This window comes from Dermacentor albipictus, chromosome 5, assembly GCF_038994185.2.
Source record: "Dermacentor albipictus isolate Rhodes 1998 colony chromosome 5, USDA_Dalb.pri_finalv2, whole genome shotgun sequence".
NCBI lineage: Eukaryota > Metazoa > Arthropoda > Arachnida > Ixodida > Ixodidae > Dermacentor > Dermacentor albipictus.
The window spans coordinates 98683118-98695797 of record NC_091825.1 but is presented as its reverse complement, the minus strand read 5'-3'; positions in this window follow the sequence as shown (position 1 = coordinate 98695797).

The following is a 12680-nucleotide window of genomic DNA, read 5'->3' as shown; positions in this document are numbered from 1 at the left end:
GGGCCGTCCAGCAGGTCCTCGAGGCGCTCGAAAGGCAGGGACCCAGCGAGCCGGCAACGGCGAGCAGAGACCCGCGCCGAGTAATGGCGAATTCGAGGATGACGTAGGTCCTCGTCGGGGCGCGCGCGCGCCCAACTGCAGGCATAAATAAAGTTGTCTCCAATCCAATCCAATGTGAATACATCTATAATTGAAGCTATTGCGATGCAGGCCCTGCCCGAATGGAGGGTACGCTGCAGACGTGCCTCATATATGAAGAAAGATGAGTTGTGTCTGGCGACGTGCTACGTGAGAGCGATGAGCTACTACGTTATTCCCCACTACACGGACTCCTCGTACCTTCATTCGCAGCAATGACACTCCGGCGAATGAAGTGTCACAACGCAAGCGAAGCGTATAGTCATGTCACCTTGACATTTTTTCCAGCACAATCGCATTGTCGAATCATTATGCACAAAGCCTTCTTTCCTTACCTCACATTCGCAAGCTCTCATTCCTTTCGTATTTCCTACAAAGATATCGCTTAGGAAACTGAGCAACTCACTATTAGTATGTTCTTATACACGTTGTCCTGCAACCAGGGGCTACCTGTACCCATTTATTTTGGGAAAGGCGCAAAATAGTTACAGTTCTTGCTAGTGCGCATTATTGTAGACTGTATTAGATCTAACCATAGAAAACGCTAAGCACGCATCCTTGGTCTCAAAAAGTAATTCAACCGTTAGGTCATGCAGGTGAGATTTGCTTGTCGTTCTTTACGATGAGTTCTGACCTGTTATGATCAATGTACTGGAATGCATGGAGCTGGTCAGCACTTCGAACTTGGGCCTTCTGATCATTCTGCATGCGACAAATTGGTGTTTATCGCTTCTAAATCGCCACTCCGCCACTTGAAACTGCAGTTTAAATGGTGCTTCATGTTATCTTCTACCCATTACCTAAATCCTACAGCCCTATCACTGTCTGCAAACACGGACGAGCAACGTAATTCATTGTCTCAATGAATGTGCTCAGCTACCTTATGCGGTTCGATTTTATCTGCGGTGATGACGCATCGCAAGGCGAGGAAGGTATGCAACCAGCACAAACTGCTGACGCCTTTGCATTGGGATATTGAACCTACACAGGATATTCATGAGTGGACAACACAGGAACAGGAGTTGCGAGCAACCTCGCTGGCTCCCTGACCCGCCGTGAAAGGGAAGAACCAGCCGTCAGCTGTTTCCAACATTTATTGTGTTTGTGACGGCGGCTTTAACTGGCTAAATACAAGATGTGGTAGTTTATTTGAATGTTCGCCTATACCTATCTGCCTCCTCCCGAGATTTGGTACTATTACAGAATTGAAGTGGACACTTGGTACAGTAGAGTTTCCTTAATTTATATCATTTAAAAAATTTTGTTCTGGGTATCTGTTGTAAGTTGGTAGCTTCTTTGGGCCTCTTGAAGCTAGGGCGCTAGCTTTAATGTCGGAAGGCGTTTTCGCACAAACTACATGACGAAATTTGCGTTAGTAAGATCTTGATGAGGGCTTGTTGGTTCATATTTATAAGCTAGGTTGAACAGAACGAATAAAACAAGGACACAAGGACCCAAATACCACAGACAGCGCTTGTCTGTGGTTTCTGTTTCCTCGTGTCCTTGTTTTGTTCGCGCTGTTCAACCTCAGCTGCAGATGTCGAAGACTGCAGGCTTGACAAACGCAAGTTTTAAATTTATTCAAGACGTAGCCAAGAAATACTCTCAATGACACGAGGTCGCGGGCGCCACGTTGAGAAAAACAACTGATACCTGCACAGCACTGCAGCAAAGGAACGAAAACAATTCTACAGTGGGAAGAGAAATCCTGTTTTGCGAACTGTGGAACAATGCTTTATTGTTCTGTCGGAGCACACGATCCTCGAAAAAAATGGAGCAACCGAACGAAATCGATGACTAACTACAGCTAAAGAGCAAAAGTCTCGCCATGACTTTTTGACCCCTGCAGCCGCTTAACGTCAAGCTTCAGCACGCATTGTTCACAAACACCGTCACACTGTCGCGACAACACAAAGGGCAGCACAAAGACTTAGGGTAGCGTCGACACGCAGTAAAATATGACACCACATTTGCTGACGTCGTCTCACTCTCTACATTTTCAAATAAACTATTTTGTCTTAATAGGCTGGCTCCAGCAGCTCTATGGCTTTTTTTCTTTTTCCTGGAGAGTATGACCAGTGAAGGACAAAGAGAGAACGCTACAACACCGGCGCAAAATTTATTTTTTCTGTAGCGCTAGCACGTGATTTAAATATCACCCGTCCTGTGGCACACCCTTTTGGTCGCTGCAAGAAACTAGGTAGTGTATTCTTTCGCACGAGTTGCCCCAAGTCGCGTCAGTGAAACGAAATTATGCAGAACACAGATACTGAACCTAGTGCTCGAAGCACGAAATACATCGTCTTCGGTGGAAGAAAGTTCCCACTTCAGCCTCAAAGTAAATTTTTGACAAAGATAACAGAATTTTCAAGTTTCCTTTCGAAACCAACACAAGAAGGTTCTAATTTCCAGAGCAGCATCTTGCTGAGTAATTTTTGACAGCAGTTAATAATACTTCAGAATCATTCAGTTCATCTAAAAGAAGATTGGAGCGTTTTAAGATAGCACTATTTTCAACAGGTAATTTTCCATAACCTAATACAGGACTCCTCTGTCACCATCCCCAAAAATAAAGGTCATCATTAAATTATGAGCTTTCACTTGCCAAAACCACTTTCTGATTATGAGGCACGCCATAGTGGAGGACTCCAGAAATTTCGACCACCTGGGGTTCTTTAACGTGATCCCAAATCTAGGTACATGGGTGTTCTCGCATTTCGCCCCCCTCGAAATGCGGCCGCCGTGGCCGGGATTCAATCGCGCGACCTCTTTCTCAGCCGCCCAACACCATAGCCACTGAGCAACCACGGCGCGTAAGGTCATCATTAAACATTGCTTTCTGAAGATTGCTCAGCTCTGTTGAACAAACGTAAAGACAAAATATGCGGCAAATCACATACATGAGAATTCGGATAATGGTGTAAGAGGAGGAGGAGGAAGAAATAACTTTATTGGGTCCTGAGGAACCCCTCCCCACCCACTCTTGGTTTAGTGGTCGGCAGGGGTCGCGGGCCGCACCCACGTTGGGACGGGAAGCCCGTGATAATGGTGTAAGAAATATTGGTTTTTGTTGCTTTTGGGGAATTTACCAAGTGCTGTCATTGAAATAAAAAAAATTATTTACCTCTTACTCCTGAGGTACCAATATCTCGCCGTGATTTCAGCTAATGCCTTTTAGGTTCTTTGTCCTGGACACCTATAAAAACGACAATTAGTATTTACATTGCCGCGCTTCATGATGGCTCCTGCTAAACATGCAGACGTATTAGGGTCGTAAACTTCAATTGTCCAATACAGCAACAACTGAAAATTCTTGCGTTAAACGGACTAGAAAATGTCGCGAACAATGTAACTTTACACGAGAATAATAATATCGTGATAGCCACCTCCATTGAAAAATAACCGATCATAGGTGGCTCCTGTAACTTAACGTGTTTTAAAGCTCAACTATGGCCCAAGAGTACACCGCAAGCATGTAGCGCAATACGTTAGTTCGGTGCCAACATTTATAACATCTGAATTTTTTTCGAAAGACGGAGTTGATCAGTGTTTGGTGACACATACTTTCTAACAAAGTACGCAATGTATAGGCAAAAAAAAACTTGCCAGCGATCGATACCAGGCATTCCATGCCTGCTGCAACACCACCGACATTCCATCGAATAATTTATTAAAGCGACTTTTTTCAATACATTGACAAAAATTAACGAAAAATTATATGGACTAACACGATCCCAGAGTGTCTCATATGTTAGCCTTTATTGTGATAAACTTCTTAATATAAAAAAGCTTCGGTTTCCACATTGGCTGTCAAAATTTTGCAAGTCAACTAAAATTCCGCAACGGCTTCTTGACAAAATAACCCGATGCTCGGAAAATGAAAGCAAGTGTTTTTTGCACTCAAGCGGAAATAAATATTGCTAAAGGAGGTCCCATGCCTTCAATATAGACACATGTACCTGTTTTTCTTTCACGGCTCACTGCTTTTCACCGTCCAACAAATGTAATTGCTGAGCGCAGTGCACACCCGCATGTATCGGACGTTTCTCGAATGTTATCGATGGTTCTGTCCATTCTGTTGTCACCGAACGTTGCGTAATCTGATTGTATGCGCGACACGAATTGTGTAGCACTTCCTGGAAGACACGCGGGTACCGGGAATTACTGTGGAACGTTCGATGAGTCATGTATAAAACCGACGCGCTTGACCCGCTGATCAGATTTTCGACGATCGCCGACAGTGTTCGCCGCTATTGTTCTTTGGGTGTAGCCTGTTTTTTTAGGGCACAGGTTCGCCCAATAAAAGGCAAGTTTTGTCATTCGCAGCTTCGCTGCTTTGTTGACCGTATTTGGTTACATAAGAGGACGCAACATGTAGAGAATTCTGCTGGCCGAAATGTCAAGTTCTACGCTACGCAAAGGAGGCTGCAGTCTGATGGCGGTTTGATTTAATAACGCTCGCGCAGTATCTGGCCGGAAAATGACACAAGATTTTAACACATACATGATAGCTTTCTATTTAGGCCTGTCTCTTTTGATCCCGCTAATGCTTCGCCGCCTCAAAAAAGCCTCCGTTTTCCCTCAGGAACAATCTGACCTAAAAGCACTGAATACAGGCCGAACGTCTATAACATATGGATGGAAAATAGTGGCTTAAACAAGAAAACGCTTGTCACGCTATTCCTCGTCAGAACAATCTTCGGCGGACAATCATCCAATATAAGAAGTTTATATTCTTCGCCGATGGTTTCCTGTGAGATCAGAATGAGTGCCAATGCTGCGTCACGTAAAATAGACGGAATCGTGTGACAAACTAATAGCGTGGCACTGGAGACACGGTCTATTTGTGACAATGCCAGTGAGACCTTGTCATTCATAACGTGCTTTCCTTGGGAGGAAACTAACTTGTCTGAGAGATGCTTGATTTCTGATTTACTCCGTCAATTTTTCTACACATATGATCTTATACCTTTAAATTGAAGTAAGGAGAGAGGTAACGTGGTGAACCTCCTTGTTGTTCTTTATACGCCACCTCAAACCCAACACACGAATTACTACATCAAAGGCAGAAAGATGCAAGAAATACGCTTTTACTTAGGTTTTGTGGCACATGCCAGTGGGTAGCGAAATAAGATAGGTAAACATGAAGAAGAAATAAAGAAACAAGATGGGATTAGTAGTTTGTAATAAACGTACCTGCTTGTCAGTTTTGTGTTCTTACATTAAGCGAAAAATACTAATGTGTATGATAACCTTTTTTTTGGATGTAATGTATGAGAAGTCCTTCGTGGGAGGCACCTGGTTGCTTGTTTCTCAAGTTTTCGTTCCATGCAAATAAAGCAATGTTGCAGAAAGGAATCACTCTTCACAGACAAATCCGGTTAGTAGGTCTTTCGTTATTAGTTCTAAAATAATTGCGGATCAGATTGCTATACTTAAGCCTCAGTCTGAACGGCCGCGGTGGCTTAGCGGCTACGGCGTTGCACTGCTAAGCACGAGGTCACGGGAACAAATCCTGGCCATGGCGGCCACATTCCGATGGAGGCGAAATGCAAAAGTACCCGTGTCTCGAATTCGGGGCACGTTAAAGATCCCCTGGAGGTCAAAATTAATCCGTAGTCTGTCACGTCTACAACCTGCGTCATAATCAAATAGTGGTTTTGCCAAATAAAACCTAAAGAATTATTCAAGTTTCAGTTTAGTATGCTCCAGATTCAGTTTGCTACGGTTCTCCTTTTGTCAGCCATCCACCACATAGCAAAATCAGCAGCGTATCATACGCCATACAAAACACATAATTTGTCATCAAAATCGCACGTAAAGCTATGTTCAAGAAAGTGTCTTAAAAGAAAGGCTTTGCCATAGATTTGTTCATTACAGTTTTCGTACGACGTCAACAGAACTGATCACCGCCACTTACTCTACACCACCGAAGAGTAAATTGCCATTGAAACAGCAATTTTACATCTCTCTAACTTCGCTACACATATGCATACATTATCTTTGCTGACATCAAGGCAGCTGCCACAGACTCGTTGACAAGCATGTTCCAAAAGCGTAGCGAAATAACAGTGTGAACACTTTTACAACACCTTGGGGATTGTTTGGGTTTCGGGACACAAGGTAGTGAAAGGACTAAGTATTGAAAGGACTAAACATTTTTCTTGCAAAACCGAATTTTCGACTCCTGGCTTTTGCCAACTCCACAAACATTCTAGCTTATTCTTATCACAATTTCACATCGATAGAGATTGAGCAAGGGTCTTCTACACCCCGAGATCAAACCAATATAAGCAGTCCTCATGTCGAGACACACGCACCTTCCAGCTGACTGCATTCGTCTGCTAACCGGTTGCTTCACAAGCAGACCCCGTTCTGCAAGCAATGTGACGCCTCACAACCCCTCATGGGACAACTCTGGCAACTCGGGCCAGCTCCATCGCGTCCCCATCAGCTAACCAGCACATTCTTCCCCGACTGGCTCACTAGTGCTAGTACCTACCTCGATCATATTGCAAAAATTATTGAGTATATCATAGGTACAGTGCCGAAAAACGAGAGAGACATGAGTAGACATACACATAGCTGTGTGTGTTCATTCCTGCGCCTCTCGTACTCCTGCGTGTCTCATATTCCTGAGAAGTACCTACAATCTTCGTTTACATAAGCTCGACGCGAGCGGGTTGAGCGAGTCAGCCAATCATTTGCAGACAGGTTGGCCGAGCTCCCTTCGACGCTCGCTCTACCCTACGTGCTGGCGTTTACGCAACCCGCCGACCTGTTGTGGGCCCGACAAGCTGGTTCGAGACAATTTCATCAGCTTCATGTAAGCTCAGCATTGTCATAAACCACAAACAAGCCCAACTTTTGAACTTTTCTAGCCCAGCCTTCAGATTGTTGCAAGCGAGGCCCTTGACTAAGGCAAAGATGCACAGTGCTTGTACCTTTTTAAAACAAAAATGATTTAAAGTGATGTTTTCTTGGCAGCTTCTTCCCCTTTGAGGGTGCATCAACTATGCGTTACGAAGGGTTAGGAATACAAGTGTCCACGTTGGTCATGTAGCAGCATTAGTGGGCTGGGTTCAACGCGGTAGCTGGCTGCTGTTTCTTGCACGAATGCCCGATACCGAAGATAGTGCCAACGAGCCAAGAGAAATCAGGGCATTGTACTTTGCTCGCAGACCTGCAAAATGTGCTTTAAGATAAGTTCTGAGGTTTTAGGTGCCAACAATAGGATGTGAATATAAGGAACGCCGTAGTGGGTGATGGTAAATAAATTTTGGCGACTTAGGGCTCTTTGACATGCACCTAAACATAAGTGGCACGAGCATTTTGCATTGCATGCAAAGCGTTTCCCAATGAAAACTTATGCCCAGTTTCATCATGTGGTCAATATGTGCAAATACTCGCTCATAACGCATCACGCTATTCGGATGCCCACAAGGAAGGGCCCTCTTGAACCGAATTTCCCCAACGCGGTATATGCACATGATTTTCATAGCGGATCAGTATTGGCATTGATGCCCACCTTTCTTAGTAGGTAGGTACGAATAGCATGCCTTTTGCATAATCAAACAATCGATCGAGACAAAGAAATTGAGCCATATAGAGTCACCCTATAGGTATCTGTGAAGCTGTTAGACCTCTTCCTGTAATAGCGCTTGATATTGAACGATTTTTCAGATTGTTTTAATGTCTTGCATTTGGGGTATACTTACGGTTCTTCGTTTTCGGGTAACATATAATAATTCTTGATTATTGCACCATGAAAAAATTTTGCGCAAATCGGGTTAAACCAATATCTCTCTCGAAGTTTGCCCCGTCTTAAAGCATTGAATGAGTGCAGTTGTTAGAAAATTACCAAACACCTGCCAATCTTTTGTGAACGAATACTCAATATAGGTAATAAGATTAGTATTACTACTATATACATATACATATATATATATATATATATATATATACATATACATATACATATATATATATATATATATATATACATATACATATATATATATATATATATATATATATATATATATATATATATATATATATATATATATATATATATATATATATATATATATATATATATATATATATATATATATACCTCGTGTAGTGCATAACACTTAATAGAAAGCCGGCGTATAAAGAAATATAATGTAAGCAACTGTTGGGCGTTGATCAAACGAAAGATTGGTGCTTTTTTAGTAATCGCCTTTACATAAATACGACAATTAACACCAGTAATGCTCTAGAAAGCGAACTTACGCCGCACTCACCTCACTCTAATGTGCGAATGGTAGCTTTGACGTTAAGAGGACGTTTACCCAACTACTTTACTTACAAATAAATGACCCGGGTCGTCTATACGGCAGTTCATTAATTTTGTTGCAAGAGTGTATATTGGAATGAGCAAATCAGGACGACAACAGACACGGACGAAAGGCCTGATAGGTTCAAGATTAAGACAGAAATGCACCTATTGATCATGATAATTTACGTGAACAAAGGCTTGTAAGATAAAAAAAAAACATCGCAGCTCCTGCGTAGCAAACGCCTGATGCTCCACTTTTAGTGTTGTTTTCATTTGTTAAAAAGTGTAGATAACTATGCAAAGCTGAAATTTCCAAAACCGTTTCCTTGTCGTTATTAATATGACTTCTTTTAAATGTAATAATAGTGCCCGACCAGTTTTGCAAGGACAAGTTAGTCATATGATTTGCGAGCAGTCCCCTTTGACAATAATTTTCCCGTGAATAATTACGTTTCTTTAAATAAAACGGTTGTGCCTAAAAGAAGGTCATTGCTTGCTTGTTAAAGTTACAAGAAAGCTTCCAAACATTTCGCTGCCTGAAAACAAAACGGCCATATTATTTCCCAGCTTTCCTCTGTCAAAATCACGCCCGATGTTTACCGCCTGATTAATATATATAGAAAACCAGAAAACTAAATACCCTAAGTACATCCCAATATTTACTAACCGGGTATTAGTCACTGAATATGTCCTAGTGGGCACGCAAATATTTGGGGCCAATCTCTCTGAATGAGCGACTGTCTCACCAATCGTATAGAATGCTTAAACATATATTTATATTTCAAGAGTGGAAATAGGGCCCATTCGCACAATATTGCGGCTTATGTATATATACATTTGTCGTAATTTTATGTGCATAGGCCCCAGTTCTACGCTTATTTAAATTTATGCAAGAAACGAAGCTACCCACTGAGGTGCATCAATGTTACAATATTGAAAAGGTAAAGTAACGTTTATTAAAATCCCGATGCGTGCTATTATATCTTGATTTCAAGAGACATAATATATAAATTTTCGTTTTTTTTTCCTTCGTGACAAGCGACGGACAGTCTGTGAACACGACAGTTAAGCATTTAGGGAACTTTCCACAAGATGTCGTTGCAATCTTTCATGCTTTCCTTGGTTAGTTCTACAAAAGAACAACCATCAATATTATCTGTCCGCCAACACTTGCGCATAGGGCATAAAAGCTTGTTTTTCGCTTCAGCGAACGGCTCTATTGTGTTGGCATACCTTGTTTCCAGTCCTTACAGACACTACGTTGTGGTTTGTGTGGTCATCCTTGGGAAGCCTAGAGACTTCATCAGCTTTTTCTTCAATCCTAATGCACCTCAGTAGGCTCTGCATCACCCGGTGCTAGAAACAGCATTAGCACGAACTGTTGACCACCAGCGCTGAACATAGTCCACATGGGGATGGTAGTGTTTGGTAGCCGCCTTTGAAATGAGTCAGTATGTGTGGAGCGACGCAAAATATAGGCCAAAATCTAAAGGCAGATCCAACGCATTGCTAAATTCAGCGTTATATGAAGCCTTCTTCAAACTTTTACCTTACAAAATATGCAAGGAGACACATGGCTCTTACACATCTGCAGATCCAATGCCCAAGTTGAAGTCTGCTTGAGGCGAAACGGTCGTGAAGCAGGTAATTAAATGGTATAGAACCTAATGCAGTACCCATGTACAACTGCGTTTATTTGAATTCAATACCCCATGCCAGGTCGTGCACCATTTACGTTTAGTAATCGCACAGGCATCACCTTTATTGTCATGTATTTTTTTAGGCTTATGCACTACACTGTTCGTAAACTGTACTTCATGCGAATGCGCAATGTGAGACGTCGACGCAGAAATGAGGATATAATGAGGACGGAGGCAATGTTGGACGCTTGTCGAGAGGAGAATGCTGAGGAGGAGTGTAAGCCTGCAGAAATGACAACACATACATGCGCATATTTGAGGTTTTACGTTCCGGTTTGTTAAAATGGGCAAACTCTGTGGCCTAATAAAAGAAATTACAAGAAGTCGTAAAAAATTCCGTGCTATATAAGCCCGATTATCCAATGACGTATGTATAGTCTTTAAGAACAGGGTAGTAAAATTTTAAAAAATCAGTCATGCCATTCGAAATCACATGGTATTGAATTCGGATGTCTGATTGCTTTGTAGATAACTATCACGGTGGATTTTAGATACCGATGTTAGGTCGTTACATATTCTTTGATTACATAGATTCAAGATTTCTCGACTACTGCACTATAGTTGAAATGAAATCAAACATTTTTTTCTTAGTTAAAAATAAATGGAGAAGGTTGGGAAAAAAAGCCACAGCGAATAGCTTGAAGAGTTCCTGACCTCTGATAGCCTTGGCGGCGGATGTGCTACATTCACTGTCAAGGCCGTAAGTGGCGACACCATGGCTAACACTGCCAAGGTTAACTCTAGTACACATATATAAACACGCAAGAAAGTGGACTAGAAAACGGCGCCACCGTAGCGCAAATGGTAAGAGCATCCCACACGTAATGCGCATACGAGGGTTCATATCCCATATACGGGCTGTTGTATTTCCATCCACTTTCTTTTCATTATTTATAACTGCAACATTAAAAGTTAATAAACAAGTGATTCTCCCTATACTAGTTGTCATTGATTATTGGCGTATGGTGTATGGGTATGAGTATGGTGTATGGGTATATGATGAGGATATGATATGAAGTGTATGGTATATGCATGAGTGTAGAGTATGGGTATGAGTATAGCGGTCAAAAGAAATGTCAAAGAGTGGAGTAGCTTCCAAGCCATTCTGACCTAAAATATATACCTCTTCCCCTCAACGATTTTCTCGCGACACATGAAAAATCTGCATGTCAGGAAGCTCGTAGGCATTGCACAATGCCCACATGTTTCTGTGAGCATCACTATTTAATATAGTGCAGTAAATTGCTAAAAAACACTGCGTATTGATTGAACGTTGAAATGTAAAACAACCAGAGAGAGTGGCTTTGTTAGACTAAAGCTTATTATTGAGGTCTTGAAAATATATGTGACCTAAGTCTGTCATTTACAGAACTGGTAACTAAATCACATCACCGGAGCTACTCAGACTCGCTTAGGGCAGACAAGCTGTCGCTGATGGCTAATGGCATGCGGCCACTCCCAACACTGTTTTTCCGTAATCCATTTCGCTGTGTTAACTCGGCAACCTGATATCCAGGCTTCATGACTAATGCCTTAACAAGTGACCATGCTCAAAATCCTTCAATTCTTGATCATGTTTCCAATAAGATACACGCTGCCAGTCTGCTTCCGCGAAGCCTCCCTTCTCTTCAACCAGATGTCCCTCCCTTCCTGTCTTGTAAACCAAACAGCTACACTAGCCGTGGGTTCCGGGCCCGGTCGTGATGCCTATAATGTGCTGCATTGTAAGCGTCAGAAAGCTTCGCAACGCTTGGTTTAGCTGCTACTTCCTTAACATAGCTCAGAGGTAGTCTTTGTCTGTAACAGGTGTACCATGAAGTCCTTTGTTTAGCCATCCGCACAACCATTCAAAATTTAGTAGATGTCATCCGATGTAATTGTTTTGCTGTCATATTAAGTGTCATCCAATTGTCGTCATGCTGTCATCCTTGTCATGTCGCCCTTGTTGTCAAAATTAAACCGGAGTCCCCCGCTACGGCTTGCCTCATAATCAAATTGTGGTTTTGGCACGTGAAACCCCATAATTCGATTCCATTCAAGCTAGAAGTAGAGGCGCGTTAACTCAGCGGAAGACTCGACATTCCTTGCGGCTGCCTTTTGCACGTGTTTTCATTTGCAAACCCATACTTTCGTTAAAATATGCTACATGCAATTTAACAAAGTTGTTCGAACTTACCGCACGGTATGCGCGATTTCACCTACCCAGCCCTGTTGAAGTGCTAAGTGTGGTTTCATAAAATCATTACACGTGGCTTAATTTTATGTAGTTTTAATGCTTTTCAAATCGTGCAGGGTATTACAGCATCGGATAAAATGGCAGGGACTAGAGCTCCTTTAGAAATGCTTTCATCATTTTGACATTGTACAGTGACTCAGCAATAAGTGAAGCCAACGATATCTCTCGGCGCGAACACGATAGCGCGCTGAGCAACGCGGATAATTACAGTGCACAGGAATAGCGCCTAACCTCACCGATTTTTCTTTCAGTGCAGATTTCTGTTATGTTTATGAATGAT